The following is a 22,263-nucleotide window of genomic DNA, read 5'->3' on the forward strand; positions in this document are numbered from 1 at the left end:
ATTCACATTTAATATTTAAACTGATGGATCTGTGGCTGTGTTTCATCTGGTGACTGATGCAAGTGTTTTCAGGGGAGCCAGGAAGGAAATAATATATTTTTAACTCCATGCTTCTTATCTGAATCAACAAGAAAGGGGAACTCTCAGAGACTAAACTTTATGGGCTTGTATATTTTTATGAACCTTACCACAATGTAAATATTTCAATAACAGTTACATAGTACAGGCTTTTTCACACTTGAGGATGAGAGCATTTTCACCGGGTTGTCTAACAGTAATTTTCCTCTTTTTCAATAATAGCATCCAAGATCCAAGTTAAATATACAATATACATATATACAGTAAATAAACAGGTAGGCCTTTTGTGGAAGCTATTTGTGCGGGCTATTTTTCTGCTTCTGGTTGGCAAGTGACTCAAGGCAGCCAGCAGTAGCCTCCATCCCCACCAAATGGTGAGCACTGTCTGCCATAGTACTAGCTTTGCTGTGTGACAAGCATACTTGTCATCAGGCATGAAAGGGTTAAAAACGATGTGCATCAAACACTGTCCTTTTTGTTGATATATAAAAAGACAGAAAAACACGCTGTGTTTCTTGTAGAAAAGGAAAAACAACATAACAAGTTTACATGATTTATTTTCTGTGTCATTTTGGTTGCCTAATACCTCTTGCGCAATCAGATCATACTTCTCAGAGCTTCAGTTTTCGACGATAGTAATGTTGTAGTCCTGGATGCCAGGTTTAGGTTAGCTTAATGGCAGGGGAAGGATCATAAAGTTTTAACTTAAGTGTCATCTTCAAATCCATCCTGGATATCTGCGGAGACTTGTGCTAACTAATTAGTAAACGCTGCTCTGTTCCTAAATTATAGTCATAGCATACAAGGCAACATTAAACACACATACTGTTCTATTAAAAACTCCAAAGAGTCTTAACTGCACATGAGAAACCTGCCTTAGGTTTCTCTTCCTTTCATTCCATTTTATTTTTATTAAATATGTGTCTTTCTCAGATAATATAATACAATTTTTATATTTCACTTTTAAATTTTCCCTACAAGTCTTCATAGAGTTTTGCTAATACATGTAAGTCAGCTATAAAACATATTAGACTTAATACAGATCTGTAGTCTTCCAGGATTTTTCCAGATCAGTCCAATTACTACAAGGCAGGTGCTTCCTCTTCGTATGGGATATCGTGTTTCAAATTAATGCTAAGGATTTTTCCATTTTAACTTTGAGCAGGGGGGAAGCAGGATTAAGATTAATAAACAGCAGACACACAAAAAGTTATATAGCCATGACCTCGAAAGGCACTATTAAATACATGTGTTCTGATTTCCGTGATAATAATGTAGGCCATTTTGTGTGTGTCTTAAATACATTAAGAAAATTAACAATTTTGCCTATTAACTTTATACATTAGGAATTATATGTGAAGTAAGAAAAAGCAAAGTTGTAAAATAATGTTTTAACCCTTAATCTTCTCCCCGGGGAACTGGCTTTTTCATCACAGCAAGCGGTTGAAGATTGTTGTGCAATACTTAAATTGCCATGAGCAGATCCCCTCTCTCTCGTCTGGCCTCCTGGGAAATGCAGTTAGCGTCTCACCACTATTTGCAGTAACTACCAACTCAAACTAATGTTACATTTTACTGTAGGAGTGCTATATTCAACATTGTGCATCCTACAGTGTCTATAATAATCAAAAAATGTATCATCATCCCATCCATGAGATTATCACCAATATTAGTTATGATCACTTGCATTTGCTTCTTTAATGAAACTTCTAAACCCGCCATTTACTTTAATGAGAGGGTGTTGGATAAGATGAAGAGCCTTCCAACTGAATTGGGAAAGGTTGATACAGTGAGGGAATTTACACCGATCAGCCATAACATTTTGACCACCTGCCACCAATTGACCTTTTTTCCAACTTAAAAAATGTAAAAAAAAAAATATAAGGTGTAGGCTACCTTAAAATATACCATTAGCGTTATTATGTTTGGCAGCTTTCTTAGTCCAAATAAACATACTATTTTACTGTCCATACTATCATAACCTTCCTTTAACCTTGGTGATTGTTAAGATGTTTTTCACTTTTCTATTTCCTCTTTTTGCTTATTTTATCTAGAATTCTGCTTCCTGCTTTTGAGGTCCTAGGTCTCATTATAGTATTTTATCTTATCATGGGTTTTACTTTCCAGACTTCTATTTATTTTTTGTATGTATTGGTTTATTTATTTTGCCTTTTTACGCTTGCAAGAAAAAAATGCTATTTTCTTAATGCATATTTTAAGAAACATATTTTTGTTTCATATGCTACTATAATTTGGAAATATGAATATTACGAAATGGTGTTATGCTGTAAGAATGGTTGCAAAGACCTTTTCATGCAATTCACTAAGCACCTTTTTCATAAAATACATTTTAAATTATTTTTTATAATTTTTAATGTTCTTCATGGATAAATGAAACCACAGAAACAATTGTGATAATAGTGTGTTATTTCATGAGTTTTTTTGAGTGTCACTATACTTTTGTAAACTGTTATTGCATACAAATATGTTTATATCAACTGAAAATGATATGTACTCTACTTTATGGCGGAAAAAAAATAATATATACTGAAACAGTATTATTATAATATTTTATAAAGTGCCAACAGAGTTAGCAGTGGCACTAGTTGCCTTACGGTTGTAGTCCTGGTGAAGTGGTGTGCTGGCATATGATGCCATATCTCAGCTGTCCACTTACTATAGTCTACTAGTAAGAGTCCAGCTTGCCATTACCTCAATAAATATAATGTGAATATTATCAAGTTGGCAAATTAAAAAGCAAAACAATAATTATCTTTGCCTTTAATCCCATTCAAAGTAATCACAGTGTCAAGAAAAGTAAGCAAACCCTTTTTAATTCCCAGCATTTATGCATACATTAGTCTTAAATTATGGTCATCATCTAAGTTAAAATAATGAAAACTTAAACTAAAAAGGTTAAAACTAATAACACATAAATTATTGTATTGTTCTTATCCATATTGAATACATTATTCAAACCTTTACAGTGTGGGTTCAAAAAAGTATGTGAACCGCTAATGATTTCATCAAAAGTTAATTGGAGTCAGGAGCTAGCAACCCTGAAGTCTAATCAATAAAACAGGATTGGAGGTGTGTGTTAGAGCTGGGTTGACTCATTTTGAGTTTGCTTTCCACAAGAAGTGTCTGCTGAAATGAACCACACCTCACATAAAAGAAATCTCAAAAGACCTACAATCAAGAATTGTTGATTTCCATTAACCAATCCATAGTTAGACAAATTGATTATAAATGTAGACAATTTAGTACTGTAGCTACTCTACCTAGAAGTGGGTGCCAAGCCAAGATGGCTCCAAGGGCAAAATGCAGAATGCTCAATGAGGTAAAAATGAACCCCAGAGTAACAGCTAAAGGCTTGAAGGAATCACTTAAACTGGTTAACATCTCATAAGTTCATGAGTCTAGCATATGCAAAACAGGCATGGAGTCCATGGCAGGACACCATAGAGCAGCGGTTCTCAACCTGTGGGTCGCGAGCCCTATGGGGGTCAAACAACCCTTTCACAGGGGTCGCCTAAGACCATCGGAAAGCACATATTTCACAATATATAATTACATAATTGTATGGTTAGGGGTCACCACAACATGAGGAACTGTATTAAAGGGTCACGACATTAGGAAGGCTGAGAACCACTGCCTTAGAGGAAGCCGCTGCTCTCAAAAAAAAGAATTGTGGCGTGCACCTTGACACTCCACAGCGCTACAGGGAAAATGTTTTGTGGACCGATGAAACCAAGGTTGAATTGTTCGGGAAGAAGACACAGCGCTTTGTAAAAAGGGCACCGCATACCAACAAGAAAACATAATTTCAAAGGTAGAGGGAGCATCATGATTTAGGGTTGCTTTGATGCTTTGTGGACTGAACACTACATTCCCAAGTTTATCAAGGTATCATACAGAATAACATCAGGATGGCTTTTGGAGTGGTCAAGTAAGAGCCCAGACCGTAACCCATTAGACCTGCTGTGGAATGACCTCAAGAGAGCCGTCCACACCAGACATCCTAGGAACATGGCTGAGCTTAAGCAGTTCTGTAAGGAAGAACATTCTAAAATTCTTAAACATTGTGCAGGTTTGATCTGAAGCTACCGGAAGTGCTTGTTTGAGGTTATTCCTGCCAAAAGTGGTTCGACCATTTATTAAATGCAAGGGTTCACTTACTTATTACTCCAGCACTGTGAATGTTTAATGGCTGTGATCAATATAGACATGAAAGGTTATCATTGTTTGTGTGTTATTAGCTTAAGCACATTGTGTTTGTTTATACTTGTAACTTAGAACAATTAATGCAGAAAACCAAGGTAATTCCATAGGGTTCATGTACTTTATCTTGCCACTGTATGTTGCAGACTGTATTACATGTGACAATGAAGATAGAGGATGAGGAAGAAACAGACAGTTTGTTCCAGTAGTGTGATTTATATAAAATCATGATACAAGAGTCTAAGAAGGCCCATGATATAAAGTGATTGCTGGTTGTCCCTTTAATTTGTAGACGCTTGAAATACAGTAACAGCTCCTTACACGCAGGCTTAACGTGTTGCATTTTTTGTTTTTATGGTGAATCACTTGAGTTCTTTATTCTGCAAACAAAGCAGTCATGTGGAGCATGCACATAATTATATGAACAATCAATCACTCATTGTTAAATAAGTAACATAAATATAATGGAGGTCATATAAAGAGCAGTTTCTCTTAGCAGGATCTATTGAACTTGCAATAGAGTGAAATCACTCATCCATGTAACACCATCTCCATCACTCTGAATGTTTGTTTCTTGGTAAAGAATGTACTTTAGTTTAAAGTGCAGAGTAATGAATTAATGGAAATGAGATTTAGAAAATAATCATATCTTCAATATCTGGGGATTTCTTACTTGAGGCAAAAATATTCTGTTTTACAAGGAGCTTTCATAATAGAGTCTTGGGGTTAGCAAGTCTGTCAGACATATTGTTAGTGTTAAATTGGTGTCAAGGGGAGAACATCTAAATAACAAAATGTTCCAGTTCTCTGAGCTACAAAACAAGAAAACAAGACTTCATTGAAGAAATTGATAAACAATCAGATTAAACTGCTGCTTCCAAAGGCTGCACTTCATGATCCCTACAATTATCTCTTTGCATTCTGTGACCCTTCCATGTGCAGACTTGGGCTCTAGATTGGAGTCTGTTCTTTGGCAGTTAACTTGGCATTGCTACACAGATTTACATGGAAACTTAAGAAATGAGCTGGTGCTTCCTAACAATGTATGTATGTAGATAGACATTAGTTTGTACCCATATAGATTTTTCCACTGAAAACAGAGTAGCATTGGAGGTGATCCCTTAAAAGATTAAGGTAAACAAGTGTATTTGTTTGTATTTTGACTTTCAGAAGCATAAGGGGCTGGCGGAGCATCACTGGGGCCGTGCAGATGTCTGTGCGGCCCTACCGCCCCCTAAAGCGCACTCCCCACAGCTTACCGCTGTGGCACCCGCACGCTGTGTGAGGAAACTCTCTTTTCCGGCATCTGCTCGGCTCGCCCACCAGACACCCCCCTCTGAAGAGTGCCATCTGGGGGGCAGGGCGTCCCCCCTTTGGTATGCTAATGGAGAAAGAACATAGGGGAATTAGGCTGGGAGTAGGCATGGTAAAACTCTGCTCCTCTACCCAGGAGAAAGTAGAGAAAGACCCAGAGACCCAGAGAACAGGTGTGCTTTGTAATTGTATCTAAAGTGCCTGGATTGGTTTGGGAACAAAATTAAACATAATTACACTGAATTAAAGATTGCTTCTCCTGTGGTATACACATAAAGTTGGTTTATAATAAATATTATTTATGAGGATATAGAAACCTGTAATACAATTCATACAATTTAAGCTCCAGTAAATGATATATATTCAGGTCATCCATCCATAACAACATTTACCAAGACAAGAGGCTTTGAATCCAATGAAACTCTGAAAACATAAATAGACTTAAAAAGTGCCACTATAATACAGTATGTCTCAGTAAATGTGAGAAATACCTAGCACTGGGCGTAGAAGCAGAATTTTGTAATGGAAAAATGAGCTGTATATTGTGTAAATTACCCAGAAGCACAGCATTTTACAGTGACTAGATAATACAGGAGATTAATAAAAATGTATTCCTCTTTTATGCCAAAACAAATATCATCAGGTCTCAGTGGAAGCTCCAGCCAACATATATAAATGGAACTTCTTGAATTCATTTGAACTGATGTTAACAAAACCCATGCTGTTTATTTTCAGAAAGATGAATTTTATTTCTTTCATCTAATCAACTCCAGTGCAAAAAAGAATATCAAAAGTTCTGAACACTGTATGGAGCCTGTAAATGTAGGAACAAAGGGAATGATATAATCAAAGTAAACATAGATCCAATTATAAATGAATTTGCTACAATATTAGGTGCTGCAGCCATGAAAATCTGTAAATACATAAATAAAAGATCGGGCTAATATCTTCAAGAAACATGTCCTTGCCAAATAATTTTTATTGGAACCATCTTTTTGTTGCAATAGACTTGTCTTAGATTAGAACCACTCCACTAACAAACAATAAAATCCTGTAATAAATGTCTCAGTGTTAATATTTTGCTCAGGAACATCATTGTTCCATCTATAAACCTGAACCACTGACAATAGTTTTGGAGAATAAAAAGTCAGTTCATTCAACTAATAACTAGGGCTGTCTAAGTGCCAGATGAGTCAGGAGGCGACCTGGGGTGTCTGGACAAGGGTGGCACTGGAAGTCACACTAGAAAATACCCCAATGAATAAACGTTGGTCTGCTACCTTTCAGGGGTGCGATTTAAGCCTCCAAAATATGGGGTGTGGGCACAAGATAAATGTAGACAATTTAGTACTGTAGCTACTCTACCTGGAATTCTAAATGTATCAAAAAGGTATAGCGTACATGTGTATGTGACAAATGGGGCTTTTTACTGGGGGTGACTGGTCCTGCATATTACCTATGCTTGATTAGTATTGTGTCAAGAACAGCTGAACATCTGTACACAATTATAAAATTCACATCTTCATAGCATGTAAAAGAAGGAGACGCATATTAAATTAGGGGGTAATAAAGGTTTTTTCTTCTCTTAAAGAGGTGGTTTGCTGCTTCAGTTAGCCAATTAGTGTTGGGGCTGGCCGGAGTTGAGTACTTCGTAGGTGTGCAGTGCTAAGCAGAAGATGCTGGGCGGAGGGGAATCATCCAAAAGGTATAGAAATGATTCAGAAGAAACCCTCTATGAATTTTGATGATGAAAGAAAAACAAAATGTCGATTACACAGTAACTTTCAGCCATCATATGCATTGAAGCACATATGAAGGCTATAGTATGACAACGAAAAATATTAAGCAAACATTACTTATGATAAAGGTAAGGTTTGCTCAATAATTGTAAGCAGAAGAAAACATTTTACTTACTTGCTAACTGCCAAATGAGGAGGAATCAAGTGAGCATAAAGAATAGGGCCCCCCCCATTTAATCTGTTAAAGCAGGTGCTCCGGGCCAGCCCTTCCCTGAATATAGGTAAGGTTTGCTTAACCATGTTCTTAAGAGAAGCAAAACATTTACTGCCACTTTTACTATTATTGTGGTATACGGCCTAATAAAATTTTTGTGTAGAATAATAGCAGTTCAGTGCCCCCTGAAATGCGTTATACATTCATATTTACAAATAACCTTTTTAAATAGCATAGCTATTCTGTTACAAAGTGAATTTAGTCCAGTGACAGTAAAATATATGTCATGGTAACAGATAGGAACCATTTGTAACCTCAATTTGACAGAAGCAATTCGATATAGTGGCAAGAGGTTACCCCTTTCAAGTTCACACTTTTTTCTTGAGGATTTGATAATTTTGATCCCTGTCAACCCTTGTATAGAATGACCTTCTATGTTTAAGGTACAACTGCATCTCATCCACTAATAACACGTGTTCTCTTGTTATCCATTCCGTCCATGGTGTGAAGATATACAGATCTTTAATACCAATGACTGGTTAAGGTCTGGGTCTTCTATCAGGAAAAATGGACAGACTAGATGAGCTGAATGGCTCTTATCTGCTGTGAAATTCTAAGTTTCTATGCCTCAGTATATTTGTCCGTTGTGATAACATATATCATGATTGTAGTGTTTACTTTCTCAGTGACTACTTTCTTTTTTGTTTTCATGCTGTAAAAAAATTTGTAAATTTTTTCTGTTTACTTTCAGTAGAGGAGATCACAGTCTTTTTCAGACAATGCTTGGGTAATGTTTCTATGGAATTGTATTAATTATTAATTCTTAGTGTTTACTAACAAGATAGCATTCCTTGGTAGCTTCTGGGAGACTGCATTGAAGAAGACCACACACAGACAATGCTGTGCACCGAGGTGTCGTTATCTTTCCGGCCAATGCAGCCTTTCAGCTTCTTTCATCAGATCATACATTTCCTAAACAATGAATACTTAACTCAAGGTGATTTATGCTAAGCCCACAGCAACTAGAATACTTCCTAAATCATCCAAACATTGTTTTTACTTGAATTTTAAAAGCCATCAAAGATGTCCCACCTTTCCCGGTTTCCATTTGGCTATTGATCCACTGTATTGAATAGCTAATGAATGCTGTTTGAGAAAGAGGAATATAATGATTACAGAAAATGCCATTGGCAAGAACTTGCTATTATTTATTTATGTCCCACTAATTTTATAGCCTTGAAATATCTTTTCAATTATCAATAACATAATATGATGAGATAACGTGGCCATATATTGTTCAAAACTTACAGTGCTTTGGAGAAAATGTTCCTCAACACATGTTAACCACAAAGGTAAAAAGCAATTGTTAATTTACATGACAAGTTGTTATCATGGTCAATATCTTGGAGATTTTCAATATTTAATAACAGCCTTAAATGAAAGATTATATTGTGTTATAATGGCACTAGCTAAAATTAATAGCATTTAAAGAAACGGAGTGATATTTTTGGAAAAATTCCTTTGAAAACGAGGGTGTACAGTCATTTGTGTGAGTACCACTATTTCATGTTTTCCATTTTAACACTTTTTTAGGAAAAAGTCCTGCCAAGAAACACAGCAGATAATGTATAGATTTTAAACAGCATACTTTTGGTGACCACAAAGCACCTTACCAAAAGTTCTTAGCTAAAGCTACTACTTCTACTACTAATACCATCAGCTATAAGAAGCAGCCAAGATAAACAGTTTATTCAAAAAGGGGTTAAGTCAAAGGTCATAAACCCTCAAAACTATTTAGTTACTATAGATAAAACTATTTAGTTTCCATGGAAACATTAAACGTTTTCTTTTTCTAGAAAGGTTTTAATATCTTGCGTTTATCCCTCTGAACATATCACCACCACGTGCTCCCTTTGGACTTAAGAAAGTATGCCAATTAATTTTTGAGAGCATTCCTTCCATTTCAAACGTAACCTAACCTTCTTGTGGAGTTCTTTAAGTTAAAACAATTAAACGCTCTTAAGTAAATTAATGAGACGCCTAGCAATATGTTTATATTTTACGGTTGCTTTCGGTTTAGAAATAAGGTTTAAGATTAAATTAATGTGAAGTTGTCCACTTTGAAGAGGAGACTCCTCAGACTGAGGGCAAAAGATTCAAACAGTCTCAGATGGCTGTGAAACCCTGTTGTACGCTCTGCATTCAAAGGCTAAAATTCATACAAAGAATGTGTTTGCGGTCATAGTTATTTTTTTGGTGAAGGTAGCTGTTTTTTTGAAGAAATGTTGGTTCTTGGAACTACACAGGACTCATTTATCAGCTTTTAGCAACATTATTATCTTAGCATGATAAGTTGGGCTATTAAATAACAAAAATACTGGATGACTTTGAAGGGGATGGTGATGCCGGGGGAAGAGAGTAGCGTTATAATAGCATTTGTTGTTTTTAAAGGTACCTCCAAACAAATATATATACTTTAAAAGTAGTAATTTTGCATTCCTTTGTCTAGTTCTTTTGTTTTTGGCATTTATGATAGAATATATTAATCACGTTGTTTTTTTAACCCAGTCTTTAAGGAATACTATTATTTTAATATGAATATGGAACCACTATATCCATCCATTAGAAAGGGAAAAGCTCCACGTGTCTGGTGTTCTATTTAGTCAAACTTTACTTTAGTTTGTTTCTGCATTGTTCACAAACTTGAATTGGCTTTTCGACTAACGCAACAAGTTTCAACTTATCACAAGACTCCTTGGTATAGACAGACTCATATTTCTTTCCATCAATCACATCTTCTGCTTGTGCTTCTCATGGATACAAAATGAAGAACCTGATTTGCAGATTTATTATAGACTCGCTGTGCTTTTAGTGCCTGTTCTTGTAGAATAACATTTTTGTTTCTCCTCTTGGACTGACCCCAGCCTTCTTGTTTTATACATGCACCATGACTTGTAGTATTATTATGTAATGGTTATGTGCCTTAACAGACAGGTTTGTTAAGTACTATTGGCATTGTGTACACCAATTGTGTTATTCTTTCATCCTCTATCACCGTGAAGTAGTGTGGCTTGGTGCATTTCGGTTTTATTTCACTAAGCGGTCTTGTATTTGGAATTATTGGTTAAAAAACGGCACCCAGCCTTTACAGCTTGGCACTAAAGTTTGGTCCTCAGCAGAACATTACTATACCAGTTATCTCACTGTGTTCACCGTGTTATGTAGGATTACTCTAAATGTCACACATGGAAAATACTCTAACCAAATACAAGTGATTTATTATATTTTTATTCATCAACAACATTCAAAACAATTAGAAGATAAAAAGAATTAGTTGCATATATAAACAGATATCCTCTAGGTTGTACGCTTGTGAGTAGGGCCCTAATTACTTAATTTTTCGGGTTGTCTTAGTCTGTCAATTCTAGTTTTGTCATACCCCTTGAATACATGTATTGTATAAAGCGCTGTAAGTTGTTGTAGCTATATAAATACTGTATATATAATAACCTGCTTAGTGATCCATCAGCTAGCTCACTCAGTACTCATATACTATGCATCAGTCTGTGAGTGATTGCATTATAGTGCTATTTTTTGTGTGAATTGTATTTTTTCCATTCTTATTGATCAGTAATGAATAATTTAGGTCAGATGAGAGCCACTGAGTCTCCAAGCCCTGTTTGGCTGCTGAAACGATATGTGTGATTAATCTACTGTGGTTTTCTTTAAATCTTTCAATTGAGCCATTCATTAAGGCAATCCCGAAGCCGGGAGTAGGATTAAGATTTAAATTGTCATTGATGAATTTGAGCGCTGTGTTTTTAATATTTTTCAAGATTAGATGACCTTTAAAGGGCATAATGACATGTGAAAAGCAAAATATTAGATTTATCAATATTTAGTAATTTTATACAACCAAATTTGAATCAGTGATAGCACTAGACACAGGGCCAGCCCAAAAGGTGTGGGACCTGTGCGCAACACCCCAGCTTGCAGGACTGATCTTCTGAATTTTGGGTGGAGTGCAGGGGGTAGTCTGTACTTTCTAATCAATTGTCCTCCTTCCGCAGTTTGCTGTCTGACACTTCTCCTTTCCATTCACACCCACAGCATGTCCAGTCTGTGCTGCTAGCCTCAAACTTCTCTACTTCGTAGTTCCTAAATGGAGATGGGGACACCTCCAGAGCATATCTGGGAGCTTGCCTGCTGTTCCAGGAAGATCTCTTACATAGTTGCCGACCCAATAACAATAGTAATTATTTAAAGCCACTTTTATCCTTTAAGAATAATTATCCTCCAATATCATAAAATATCATAAAATACATATCATAAAAAAACATATCTAACGCATATTAAGCCATCACAAGAAATTTAGGCATAAAAACATAACACATTCAAAAATATTTATATTTAGTGCATGACAATTTTAAGCAACTTCCGAATGACCATAAGTTACTGAGAAAATATGATTTTTCTCACATAATTATTTGAGCTATTATGTTCAGATGTTAACAATTGTGTAACTGATGATACCAGATACTGGTTTCCTTTAAGTGCTAAAACTGCGGCTTTTAATTAGCAAGTACTCAAACAGGTATTGGTTGTTTAATCATCTACAGTAGCACTGTGTATCGTACCAGTAGCAATGACCTCATCCTCAGAGAGTAATATGCTTTTAACGGTTTGAACTTAATTAGATCTGTAGGCAACAGATAACGCCTGTTAAACTGAGAGGAACTTTATTCTGTTGGGGGAAAAAACAGAAAACAAGCTGAAGTGAATTAAAATGAACATTAACGGGCAAGACAGGGAAAACAGACTAACAACAGAACTATTTAAGCTTGTACTATGTGACTTTGTAAATTATGAACGATTATTATGGAAGTTTAAGCAGAAATTCAAGGTAACAGTTGACTGCCATAGAACACATGGGGTTATGTATAATATGCGATTAGGGTGGTATGTTTGAAAAATGGTCTATTAACCAAAGTAACTAAAAATAGTCTTATCAGCAGAAACATTCCACTGTTTTTATAAATAACAGTGTATGTTTTCATACATAATACCTCCCAACAGGGCAGGACTGGTGATCACAAGGTGGCCCTGGCACTCTGCATTTTTATGCTCACTGGAGAGGCAAATGGGGTGAACATGGGATGCCAATAGTCGGAGGCCCATGGGCATTTCCTCAATGCGCCAGTCTGGGCCTGCATCCCAACAGTCTCTGTTTTTGTGGGACAGTCACGATTTTTATGCTGCCCCACTGTCCTTCTTAATAAAGGTAACCATGCACCTGTCCCACTCACTTCCATCCCTTAACGTACCCCCAACACAGGTGTCCCTATTTGGAAAACTGCAGGGGAGGGTGGGCACCGTCTAGCCTAAACTGCAGGGCAGGTACACCTTAGTGGGCCCCAGCCCATTGACCTCCCCTGGTAACCAACATACACAGTGGCACACTTATTTACACACAAATATACTTACATTAATGAACTCATTCTAACATGTACTTCTTCTAACACAAACACTTACACAAGCTAATACACACACTTACACTCATGCTAACACACACAAGCATACATATGTAGTCATTTCCTCCTTGCCTAGCTCCCTCCCCTTACCCCCTTACTCTCTCCATTCAGGCCTCCCTTTCACGTCTCTCACTGCCTCCCTCACTCTATTACCCTCCCTCTTCTCACCCCTTTACCTTCTAGGAGAGTTCTTTCTAGCTGCTTGCACATTGTGTATGAGCAGCTTTGCTTTCACCACTTATCAGATAACATTGCATTACGTGATCCTGCTGGCCTCCTTCTTTACAAGTGGGACTATCCAAATCGGAGAGGCATTTTTTTTTAAAGAATTTTGGGGCAGCACAGGGGCAATTGCTTACCAAAGACACATTTTAAAGTGAACATATGCTCATAACTGAAGTTTTTACTAATAAAAGCGGTAAAGGTTGTAGCATTTTTAAAGAAATTTGGCCCAGACATTTATACCCTCCGTAGTGTTTCAGAATTAAAGGGACAATTGACAATTATGTGAGTACTTTAAGATGCATGATTCAAAACAGAAAAACACTGCAGCTCTGCAGATGCTCTCCTCCATGGTCTGACAATTCTTGCTATTGATTTGCTGCTTGAACAGCCAATCGGTAGCAGGAAAGTTCTCCCTCCATGTTGGCGGAACCAGCACTGGAGTAAATTGGAGTATATTATACGCAGGAATATGTGTTCAGCTGAACATGTCTCCTGCGCGTAAAATAGCTGGGGTGCATGGGCAGTAAGGATTCTACAGAATCCCGCCATCTGAAGTTTAGTTCAAGCATGATTAGTGAAATAGCAGTTCACAAAATTCCAGAAGCTCCTGTAATTAGTATTTTTGTGTTTTGTACATGGGTGCATCACAACTACATGTATGGTTGCGTGTGAAATTTATCATACTTACAATATTTAGAAATGCATAACATTTTCAACTAATCTTTTATGTATAAAAAGTAGGATGTTGTTAAAAGCAAAATTGCCTGTGCTTGTAATATAGAAAGTGTTACAGCATAACTCATAGCAATGAAAAGCTGTGAATGTGAATGAACCAACCTGTAATGTTTACAGTCATTTTATATTTAACTACATGACCTCATCTAATACACAGGGCCATGACATTTGCAAATGCCGGTGTCGTAATGGTATCGCTAGCATTATTTACTGACACAGTTATCACTCTAACAAACATTACCTGCTATCATTCTCAGGAATTAACTAGCTCATTTAAGGGACGGTATAGTGTACCTTATAGCTCAACTAAGGGCAAATGCATAGTAAAGTACTCTGTGAGTACTTTTTTGGATTATGTGGGTTTTTTTGGATTATGTTTATATATTTATTGCCAACTTTATTAGGGTGAGAAGTGCAGACAGTTTTTTTGTATACATTGTACAGCCAACACACTGTATTTGCAGCATGCTCACACTGTTTGGTAGGCCTCGTATTATACATTTGTATTAAGCAAGCCTGACACTAGCTTAACGCACCGACATTTTTTCTTTTCCCTGTTTGTACATATTTGAGGTTGTTGGCTCCTCATCAGTCTGGTTGCAGCTTGCTGTCTAGGGGTTAATTGGGAGGAGGTGCTTTGTGTGCCCACTATGTAGGAGGTGAGAGTAGGTTCTCACCCTATTGAGATTGTGCCTTGACGTGGCGGGTGAGCTTAATTATGCTTTGGCCAATTCATAAAACCAAAACCTCTCATTTATATTATGTTTATATATTTGTTGCCAACTTTATTAGGGTGAGAAGCGCAGACTTTTTTTGTATAGAATCTAGGACTTTATGAATGTTGTGAAAGCCGTAGCCAACACAGATACCAAAAAGCTAATACCGGCAAACATTCAGAACTAGAGGACTAAATAGCAAAATCAGCTTAAGTAAAGGTATAAACTTCCTTGTGATTTATTGCTAGTAATCTTAAATCACTTTGGAAATACTCTTATTAAAAAGAGGGTAATACCAGTCCATAAAACTTACATACTAACACAGCAATGATAACTTATTCTGAAAGAGTTCTAGAACTATACTTCATTATATATTTGGTGTTTATTTATGGAATACAGCATTTTTTTCCCATAAGGTCACTGAGTCACTTATTTACCACAGCACTTCAACAACGTTCAGGCTGAAATTATTAGATAAACAACTGGCGCCAACAAAGAGATCCTAGGCCTGACCTTTGAAGTCATTATTCATTCATTCATATCAAGCTGTGCATGAAGCCAGGAACACCTTACAATCGGAACACCTCCATTACCTACTTACGTTATTTTCTTGCTTTGCTAAAGGTGCAATAGACCTGCCAAACTAAGGCTTTTAGGCCAGCATGAATTTTGTCTTACTAGAAGAAAACGTTTTAAAATATTTATACTAATTACTCTTGCAAGTAAACTGGGTCGACCTGCTCTGCTTGACCTTTGGCAATACAATTTTTTCATGTGTAAAGTGTTGGATTGTAAATGCGGTGACGCATGAAGTTATTTCAGTTGTGCACAGAGTTGTTTAAACAGCTATGTTATATAAAAATGTATACTTACTAAGAATAGATACCAACTTTTCCCAGCCTTTATCTTGTAAGCAATAAAGTTTGAATTATGTTAAAGTTTACAGATATTCTATCCTATGGTAAAAGGCTACTGGCTGTTCCATCAACATTACTGTAATCATCAATGGGGCTTAATTAATGGATAGTTATCGTTAGCACATGAGAAATACATTAAAAAGAGGTGACAGTGACAATCTGCTATATCACAATATGTACAGTATGGGAAGTAAAAAAGCCAAGATTCAATATCATCGAATTTCAGGAATTAAATATGTCAATACACATCCATAACACACAAAATAATCATTTAATTTTGGAAGGTTGGTACAGGTTAAAGACTGACCTATCTGAAACGTATTTGCTGTGGACTATTGATGGTAAATGGAATATTAACGGTTAATAACTTTTTCACAAACGGTCAAATCAAATCATTCTGACAGCTACAGACTTCATTATGTCTTCCAAATAAAGATGTTTTTTTTCTTATATAAAATTAAGGGCTTTTTGAAGAAAGAAAAAAGTTCCTAAGAGATTCTGCTTTATAATAGAGTGAAATTTCTATTATGTTAAAATCCCATTTAAGGAATGTTACGGGCTGGTTATAATAAAAATAAAATAATGGTGGTAATAATAATAAAAAAAGCCACATACTTTGCTTAAACGTATGATTTTTCTTTTATAAGTTAATCAACAGACAGTATTGAGTCCCTAGCAAGATAAATAAAATATCCCCTTGTGTATAGCAACATGTTGAAGAAGCGAACAGGAAACATCCTGATATGTTTGAACTGCGTAAACATCAGACCCATATATTATTGAAAAAAGATCGAACATCTCACAGGTAAAAAGTTGGAAGATTCTCCGGATTGTGTATTATTACATTTGAATTGTCTTAAGAAATATGTGCAGACTTAAATCATACTGTAGTCCATATACTACACAACAAGTTATGACATGGGAAAGTCAAGTAATATGTCAACTGAAAATGGAGAAAGGAAGAATTAGGTACATAGGATTCAACCTTCAGCATTTAAATACCGGTAGTTTATAACGGTAGACGATATAAATGGAGAATATGTTATCCTACCATGTACAACTCTAAAAGTGTTAATACAATACGTCAATACAATAATAATGATAAATGATTACAATAAATAGGGAAAAGATTACAATAAATAGTTTAACTCTCTCTCTATGGGCCTATCTTCTTTTCTTTACGTACTCCTTTTTATGTTATGTATACGGTTTTCTGTTAAGTATACATTTTATTTAATCCTGTGATTGTTTGTAACTTAATATGATTGTTTATACAAATTAGACCATATATAAAATGTAGTACAATCACCTGTGGACAGACGCTTGCTCTGGTTTTATGTTTTCCTTACTTTATGTTTTTTGACTTTTGGTTTACCAATGATGATTTTTAGCACATGTAACAACGAAGGTTATCCCTGTGGGACAATGTAACACAGGTATTGACTTATGAGACTATACCATTAAGATTGTAGAGCAATGCTGTTTGACAGAATGGCAGGGATTCCACTCTGGAAACTTGTAAAACTCAATAAACAGAGAATTTAAAAAACTACATTCAATGCAACAGGTATAATTTATGGCTAGGTTAGAAAAGTGTCATAAAAGCAGACAAAAATGTGTATTTTTATGCCACGATAAACAAATATTCCATTATAACTCAATGACAAAAGCTATTCTTTTTATTTGATTTTGATGCACATAGCAACAAGTAAAAACACTGTCTTCATTTCCTTTTTCCAGTTATTAAGAAATGTACAGACTCCCAGTGTTATTTTTACCTCAAAAACCCAGTGCTTGACCCAGTGCAGTAACCCCAGCTGCCCCCTCCATGACCACTATCCTCGCTGCTGTGTGTCGCTCTATGCAGCAGCATTTTGCTGAATGCTATGGAGGCTGTGCTATGGCATCATGTACTTTTTCTATTAACCCCACCAACCTACAAATAATCTTGATATTTAATGGTAGGTCATTCACACCCACACCATCTTAAGATACTTGGCCTCCACACCATCTGTTTTTCTCACTTTTGTTCAAAGTTTTATTTGGCCTGCCTTCTGTTTCTATTTCAGCGTCTTCTGTTCTGCAGAATGTGCTGGTACTTTACAAATCATCTATACCAATAATCAATAGCATTTAAAAAATAAATCAATAAGTCACTAAGGACAGTGGTTCTTGTTTTAGTGTGTCTATGTCACAAATTTGCCTTTAACATCAGACAAATCAGCTTTCAAAACTGAAAAAAGGAAAGTTATACATTTGCAACATTTCTTATTCAAACCTTTAGTGGCTTGAATCATCTTGCCATCTGTTCTGTGACATTCGTGTCACACTCAATTAAGATCCCCCACTTCCAAGCTGTCTTCATTGTTTAATGTGCAACTTCCTTCCAGTTACTTTGCAAGACCCACACGGGAGAAGCTTGCAGTCCCTGCTGGAGACCATCATATACGAGACAGAGGAGAATAATGACAGTGAGCTTCCCTAAGAGTTTGCTGCGTGACAAACGCACACACTTACGGATTCCAATTATAAAAGCGAATGAAGTAAAAAGGTTCTGCCTTTGGGAGGCTCCTGTCAAATCGACAAGCTAGGGAAGTCACTCATTGCTCTTTAGCATTGTTAACATGGTCTGCAAGTCTATTTCTAATGGATAAGTATGTTCTAACAAGCCGTTCAGTACTGTAAGATATGCGATAATCTAGGTATTCAAATAGTCAGATCTGATGCTAGTGTTGCAGTTTATAAAGATAAGATAAAAAACTACTATGGTTACTTGGGTATCATTTACTTATTATTAATTTTATACCAAAGTGCTTTTTTACCTTCCAGAAGTTTCATATAGGCCTTAAAAGATGCTCTGGCTTCTTCTCCTATTAATTGTAGGAAAAACATAAATTAATCTGAAAGGTGTTACAAGTGTGTTTAAGTCCCTAGAAAAACATTATGCTAAAATTTCGCAGGCTGTACAAAGACACAATGACTGTAGAACATGCTACAAACATTTTCATAGAACAATATGGTGCTATATAAATCAACGACTAATAGTATAAAGCAGAAGCCATTGCTTAAAACACTGCATCCTACATGTTAACCAATACCAATTACATTGTAGCATTAAATTAATATTTGACTACCTTTGCCAAAATGGCAGGAGAAAAAACAGGATCTTTGAGCTTGTTTAATTCAAAATCCATTGTTTCCTAATGTCAAACTACCCCAGAACTGCACAATAACCTAATAAAATCATAAATCTTGTGGAATTGTAAAACCCCAAATAATTGTATCATATTAACCAGAAAGAAAAACTGAAGAAAAAATAGCCCTAGTGAACAATGTTTTCCATGGTACATTTTAAGTAAAAAGCTGATTATAGCAAATCATATATTATGCATATATGGTGAGTTTCGAGGCCAAAGTGACGATAAAGACATGGCCCTGGCACTTTAAGGGCAGCGGCTCTCTAATAATCCATCGTCTGCATACGTGTGACCACATGCTAGGTGCTCATGATGGTCTGCCGCTGAAGTATCTGTGTGGTACTGTTGGCCAGTGGCCCATCAGGCATTTGCCCAGTGTTCCAGAGGGCCAGTGTGGGCCATATAATATTTATATTATACCGTATTGGCTCGGATATAGGCCGCCCCCGTATATAGGCCGCACCCTAAAAGTTTGGTGCTTTTTTAAAGAAAAAGTTTTTTTTCTTTAAAAAAGCACCAAAAAAAACATGCTGCCACTGTCCTCCCCCCCGAGATATGCTGCCACTGTCCTCCCTCCCCGAGATATGCTACCACTGTCCTCCCCCCCGAGATATGCTGCCACTGTCCTCCCTCCCCGAGATATGCTGCCACTGTCCTCCCTCCCCGCGATACGCTGCCACTGTCCTCCCTCCCCGCGATACGCTGCCGCTGTCCTCCCTCCCCGCGATACGCTGCGCTCCCTCCCCGAGATCCGCTGCCCTCCCTCCCCGAGATCCGCTGCCCTCCCTCCCCGAGATCCGCTGCCCTCCCTCCCCGAGATCCGCTGCCCTCCCTCCCCGAGATCCGCTGCCCTCCCTCCCCGCGATACGCTGCCCTCCCTCCCCGCGATACGCTGCCGCTGTCCTCCCTCCCCGCGATACGCTGCCGCTGTCCTCCTCTGCCCCCCCTCCTCGACTTACCGGAGCAGACTCCCGGGTGTCTTCAGGGCCGGCGAGGGACATCTACGCAATACGCGTATGCAACTTCCGGTACCGTTACCGGAAGTTGCATTTGCGTATTGAGTAAATGTCTCCCGCCGGCCCCGCAAGACACCCGGGAGTCTGCTCCGGTAAGTCGGGGGTGGGCAGAGGTAAAACGCTTAGATAACCTCCCGTGCCGGCACCCCCCCCGTGGGAAGTGCTGGCAGGGGAGGCTGTCTGAGCGTATCGGGGAGAAGGATGCAGGTCCCCTGCACCGCTGCGGGGGATCTGTATCTTAACCCCGCTGCCTGCCCGGCGCCCGGGACTGCATGTCCCGGGCGTCGGGCGCTAGACCCCGAATATAGGCCGCACCCCCACTTTAAAAACTTAAAGTGGGGGAAAAAAGTGCGGCCTATATTCGAGCCAATACGGTATATATTATAGATACTAGCACGTTGCTGGATCTTTGGGGATGGAATTACATATGCATCACTGACGAGTAAGCCACACAAAAATGAAAAACTGATTTAGAGGCAGTGTCTGTTAGATTTGGGACTTACAACCCTCCCCGAAGGTTTGCTAACCATAGGAAGTAGTAGACCATATCTAAATTGCATTTGTGTTGTCAGTTACAAGTATGTAGGAAAAATACAATAAGGCAACAGAGTGGGTAGACACAGAAATTGACCAAAAACTAGTGGAAAGAAATGGTGAGCAAAGAAAGGTAAAAACCAACCAGATTATGGTATAATTACCAGGTATATGATCAACTATATTTGCCGAGAATGCCTAATGAGCACAATTTAATAAGCTAGTCTCCCAATAAAACACCCCAGAGTCTCAGATTTCCACAAATAAAATGTAGTCACCCTTTACTGGGCACAAAAACATGGTTGGATAACTAACCCTATTGGACAGAAAGATTTGAAATATATTAGATGGTATTAACTATTAATTCTAAGATTGTATGTACACAAGTTCAGTCACAATATAGTCACAACTCTGTGGTGCACATATAGTTAAATCACACTACATAAAAGAAGAACACATCCATGTGTTTTAAATGATATGACTGCTGTGAAGGGATGCTGCTGCAGCCCCTCAGGCCTTCACATGTCAGCACTGTGCAGTCACCAAGTTGACTGTAAATGCTTTTAGTGTTCTAGTCTGGTAATGGACTGATTATCAGTAAATAGATTTCTGTAATTGTACAGTGTGCCCAGGCTTACAACACAAAGCACTTAAGGTTTAGTCTTGGACTTTATTGATATGAAACAAAATGGCCTTGATACAATTACAAGTCATTGTGACTCAATTATTCATTGCTGATCATCATTTATTGTGTGTTGTTCCTGAATTACCTCTTAAATTGTTGTTTCAGCCAGTGCTTATAGCACTAGATTGTAGGCACATAATTTAATATTATAGTTTTACAATTTAGTAAGCAAATCAAGGGATGGGAATTCAAAAGGGGAACAGAATATAGCATAGTTTTTCGATAACCATTTCTATTTTTTTCTCAAGGTCAAAATTTAAAGATCAGTGCAGGGAAAATGATTAGTAAATCAAGATTATGTGCCACATTCTAGAGTAATGTACGTGCTTGACCGTTTCATTTGTGTTCTCTTCCCAATACCATACTATGCAGGACAACGTGGGAAAAAAGTCTTCCCAAATGTTGTTTATAAGGACACAGAATTCTGGAGATGGATTTTCTGGAACCTCTGGAATTGTTAAGAGTTTAATAAACAATACAGCCATCATATCCACTTTAATGCATATAATAGCTGAGAGGTCCCTTTAAATGTCCATGGTATTTCCTTTGTAATTACATGGGGGTTCTGTAGGAACCCCATATTCATTTGCCCCTTTGCTGGTCCCCCAGTTTTTTGTCATGCAGGAGACCCCTTCGCGCATACACTTAAAGGCAAATGCATCATATAGAGGCTGCGTCAGCACAGTATCAATGCGCCAGTTGGGTATCCCATAGTTCGTCCTTACATCCAGCCCATTGAGCAGCGTAACACCAGTGAGCACGATCACTCAGTAGCTTTGTGGCACGGGGTCAGCCATCTCCCCATAGGCCTATTTTTCCTAGGCCAGAATGCATCTGTTTTGAAACAAGCTTAGTAGCTTTAGGCAGTTACTTTCTATTTTATTAGAAGGAACTTTTGGAATGCAACATTTTATCATCTTATCTTTTGGTCAGCAAGCTTTTAAAGTGAGCAGACAGCATTGCTACTGAGACTTCCAAAATAAACCTTGTCCTATACAGGCAAAGATACTCTGAAATAGGACACGTCTCATTTATCAGGACAATTACTGCCATCTGTAAGGAGCTCACATAAACATGAACCTATCACTGCCGCTGTGCTGCCTGTATATTTAACTCTGAAGCGCTGTTTGTCCCACATGGA

General features: G+C 37.5%; 1 long non-coding RNA gene across 1 annotated transcript in view; it reads right to left on the minus strand.

The window, feature by feature from the left end:
• LOC128497520 (uncharacterized) overlaps positions 1 to 22,263 on the minus strand; it is a 40,886-nt gene that overhangs the window by 12,028 nt on the left and 6,595 nt on the right. The window lies entirely within an intron of this gene.

The sequence above is a fragment of the Spea bombifrons genome, chromosome 5, assembly GCF_027358695.1.
Source record: "Spea bombifrons isolate aSpeBom1 chromosome 5, aSpeBom1.2.pri, whole genome shotgun sequence".
NCBI classification, from domain to species: domain Eukaryota; kingdom Metazoa; phylum Chordata; class Amphibia; order Anura; family Pelobatidae; genus Spea; species Spea bombifrons.